Source organism: Rhineura floridana, chromosome 9, assembly GCF_030035675.1.
Source record: "Rhineura floridana isolate rRhiFlo1 chromosome 9, rRhiFlo1.hap2, whole genome shotgun sequence".
Classification (NCBI taxonomy): domain Eukaryota; kingdom Metazoa; phylum Chordata; class Lepidosauria; order Squamata; family Rhineuridae; genus Rhineura; species Rhineura floridana.
The window spans coordinates 66,121,651-66,126,306 of NC_084488.1; positions in this window are offsets into that span (position 1 = coordinate 66,121,651).

A 4,656-nucleotide genomic window follows, 5' to 3' on the forward strand; every position below is an offset into this window, starting at 1 on the left:
TGGCCTTTTGCGCCCGGGGCTCGTTTTAGAGGTGGCGACATCTTAGCGAACAGATCGAGAGGAAGGTAAGGGAGCGGAGCAGGCAGGAAAATCAGAGGCGCCGCCAGAAGCTGCGCTGGCGGAACCCTCGAAGGGTGAAGACCCGGAAGTTCAGAGCGGTAGGCATGGCCCAGATCGAGGGAAGGCACCAAGGCAAGCCTCGTTGCTCTCGGAGCGTCTTTGGCAAGCTCCTAATGGGAAACGCGCCCCGCCTCGCCTCCTCGCTAACAATGGACTTCCTCGCTCGGTCTCTCCCTCCTAGGAGGGGAGGCCGGCCGGCTGTCCCCACCTTCGTCGCCTAGGGCCGCTGGCACCGTGTCATTGCCACCAAGCGGGCTTCCTGCCTGCCTCGCCGTGACCCAGGCGCTCATCTGTCACCGCGCTCTCATTCCTGTTATTTACATCTGCCTTTAGCATTCTAATTACTCGCTTTATTACTTTAGCCCGGAGGAATCCCGTAAAATACAGCCGCGAATGAGGCCCGACCAACAATAAAACGAGGCCCTGGATTCCCGCTGCCTGTTAGGCCGAGCACTTGAGATTATTTGCGCACTTATATGACCTCAATATGTCCTTAAATTGACCTGATTAGGCGAGGCCAACTTCCACGCTCCCCAGAATCCGTTCCCAAAATGAAAGGGGGAATGGATGGATCACAGACAGATGAGAGAGCATAAACGTACCCTAGTGGGGCGGGCAGGGGAAGATGTTATCACACACCCCATATATTGGCTTGATACGTGGTGTTCTGGGAGAGAGGACAGACGAAACGCAGACTTAGAAAAGTTCACTCTTTTGTCGTCGTGGCTTTATTCTTTCCTCTCGGGTAGAGTTTTAAGCAGTCACCGGCCTTCGTTATTCCATCCAGGAGACGGCGAAACGTCTGAGTTGGTTGTGGCGATTTGATCTGTCATATTAATCAAAACAGGAAGAGGTAGAAAGGGCCAACACAGAAAGAGAACAGAAAGCATGAATCGATCTCTTATGGTTGATTATTCCATATCTCCTATTTTAAAACGGGGGACTAATACTGCTTTTAATTCGGAGTTGTTGAATACAAAACTGCGTAGTATTCTATTTAAGGCTAAGGCCACAATCCCAAACACACTTACCGGGAAGTAGATCCCATTGAATTCAGACAGAGTTCAGGATCCGGATGCAGAGGGCATGCAAATCTTTAGGAATTTGAGGGAGTGGGGAGGAGAGCCTGGCTGGGAGTCCAGAGTCGGTGAGTTCAAATCCCCGCTCATGTCAAGGGCCAGCTAAAGATCACCCCCACAGTGAGTGGCTCAGAGATTACATGCCCTGCCACCTGTGAGCCGTGGGCAAGCTGCATAGTCCCAAGGAGCCCAGTTGCCCCCCAGCTGGCAGTTGCAGACAAGGAAGGGGCTGGCTTGTGCAGCTGTGGCAAGCTGAGCAGGCCCTAGCCAGCTGAGGAGGACTAGCCTCAGAGGGAGGCAATGGTAAACCCCCTCTGAATACCGCTTACCATGAAATCCCTATTCAAAGGGTTGCCATAAGACGGGATCAACTTGAAGGCAGTCCATTTCCATTTTCAACCATGCCCAGGGTTGCAGCTCAGCAAATCTGGCCTGTGGGTGATGTGCACCTCCCTTATGTTTTTGGAGCATTGTTTGCCATCTAGCTTGATGTAGTGTTCTGGAGATCTCAAAAGCTTGCACATTGTTTTGTGACATTTTGGTTGCCCTAATAAAGAGATTGCCCTAACATGGGTGTTAAAATTTACCTTTTGAAAGGGGTGGATACATTATCAATTAATCTGTCAAAAGCAAGACAGCCTTTTTAAAGAGCCCTTTCATCTTTTGGTTTCCCCTCCAAATCCATAAGGTCTCCCATCTTGCCAGTGCTAAGCAGATCTAGAACTTCTACCCCACCGCACCCCTTCCTCGCCTGGCTCTCCTGTCTTCCTAGCCGCTGAACTGAAGGGCTGGCATGGTTAATGGCAGAGCCACAGAGGGGCAGGCAGAGGCTGCATGCAGATTTCCCTTATTTATCTGAGCTACTGAAATGCTTGTTGCACTCAGCGACAATTTAATGCCGGGGCTAATGGGCTTCCCTTTATTATCTTTCACTAACATAATATCCTGCAGGGGGGAAAAGATGACAAAATATATGGATTTTTAGATAAATATCGGTAATTTATTGCCCTTGATGCTCTTCTGATGGAATGGTTGATAGATAATGTAATAATATGCACATAATTAAGCGGGCTTACTGTACTTCCATCAAATTAGGTTCAGCTGCCACTGAATCTGTGCTTTCCCCACCCCCAAAACATGCACCACACTCCGGGGTCCATGCTGAACCCTCCCCTGCTAACTTAGGGGGAGGCGGAGAAGGGGCTCAATTAATCCCAAAGGGAGGCTCCGAAGGGGAGGAGGCAGATCCTTAGAGTTGCCCAAAGGGTACTCTGCTCTCTTTGGGGGGGGGGGAGGTTCTGCCTAAAAAATTATTCCTCTGGTGTCCAGCTCTACCCTAGTTCACCTGCTTCACCGCTGCCTGCCTCCACTTCTGTAGCCTCCCCTGCCCCAAGTCTTTGTTTTCTAAGCTCCTTGGGGCAGGGACCTGTCCACTGGGACTTTGTCAAGCGGCACCCACAAGAATGAGCAGGGCCGCAGCTCAGTAGCAGAACATATGCCTTGCATGCAGAATGCCCAAGGATCAATCCTGGCATCTCCAGGTAGGGCTGCCTGGGAGACGCTTGCCTGAAAACCTGCTGTTGGTCAGTGTAGATAATACCAAGCTAGGTGGACCAGCGATCTGTCTCAGTATAAGGCAGCCTTCGGTGTTCCTAAGGCTGCCGCAACATTAATAAATAATTTGGTGGCGATCGTTGACCCGGATTAAAATCACTTCCAACGTACACAAAATCATACCCATTTTACTCCGTATCCATTCGTTCGGAGTACCCGCCAGTCCTCAGCAACTACTGACGCACAATAGCTAGGAGCTGGGTGGGGGAAATTCATCTTTTCACCTGTGAAACTGGACAGTGTGGAAAAATTAAGTGGTAACTAACGTGGATGAGAAGGCGCAAATTGAGGCGTTAAGGACATTTTCACTAGGCCTTTCCCATAATACGTTAAGATGTTTCCCGCTCGCTCGCTTTCACACGGAACATCTTCGACGCTGTTGGAAGTGGGGCAAGAGCAACGCCTGTTTTGTTCTTTTGTTTGTGCTCCAGAAGGGAGATAGAGCCAGGGTCCTCCAGATGGATAGGCTTGTTTACCTTTTCCCTGTGATGCTCTGACTGACTTCCTTCTGTCACTAGACTGTGATGTCTTTAGGGAAGCTTACCTGCACCTCCTCCCACCCTTTCCGCTCCTTTGTCCTCCGACTGTCCAGGAGAGAGAAGTCATCCCTTTGTCTCTGCTCTCTCCAAGCATGGGGCTAACTCCCGCACCTGGGCGTTACACCTCCAACGTAGCTAGTTAGTTAGAACTAGGTATGCCTTTTCTATCTACTATGTATTTCTATAAATAAAATAGCTTTTCTTATTTTACTAAGTCTCAAATCTCAGTGATGCTGATACAGGGTACAAGCTTGTTTTCTTAGGCAAACGCACGCACACGCTGGCACACTCGCATTTCAATATCTGCTGTTACTCTGCTGCTGTGGTGTTGCTTTAAACGAAATTAAGCACACACAAATTACACACAGAGCAACATACAGGAGGCAGAGAGGCGGTAGGCTGTGCAGTCAGTGAGGACTAGTCTGTTAAGCACCTCCCACCTTTAGAGCATCTCACAGTTCCTGATCGTAGATCCGGTTAGTCCCTCGCATAGTGTAGGCCCTGTACTTCTGCGTGGCTTTCGGAGGCTCTGAATTTTTCTTCCCTTTCCCAACAGCCTCTCCTCTCCTTTGTAACCAAGCCAACCTCTCCCCCCAACCCCCGCCGCCCGCCCTCTTGTTCTTGTAGGTTGTCCATTCCAGGCATGGCGCACTTGCTCTTCCAAACTCATCTAAATTACATCAATAACAGAGCGCACTCTTTAATGAGCTCTCAACTTTAAAGACTTGAAGGATATTAACAAGCCGCTTGACAAATGGTGCTTAGAAGCACATTAAAGACGCTGCTAATGGAGCGCATAATGACGGCTAATTTTCGATCAGATATAAATTAGAGCCCCAACAGTTATTTGCCTTAAGGACTTTATGTAAATGATTCTGTTCTGTATAAACTGAAAAGCGAAGAAAGCCCTGCCTGTTGGCAATCCTTGTGGAGATGATTAATAGAGCCGCAACCGAACTGGGCAGACAACGCGTGGCATTTCCAGCTAAAAGTCACGCGGGCGGTGGAGCAGTAAATATTACGGCGAGCGACACGGAGACAATGAGAGCGGCCGGAGGCTGAGCCAGGCAGGCCGAGGGCGAGCAGCGACAGATGGGAGGGCGAGGCGAGAGAGAATCTTGAGCTACTGGGTGGGTGCGACGGGAGGGCCCTGGGCCGGCGCGGGGGAGGGGCAGGGGAAAGACTCTGCTGTAGCTATTGGGCCTCCATCACGGCTCTTTCTTCCCTCCGGCCCCACCCTCAACCTGGTTCATGTGCATCCCTAACCCATCCATACAATCCCAGGCAGGCTGACTGGCAGTCCG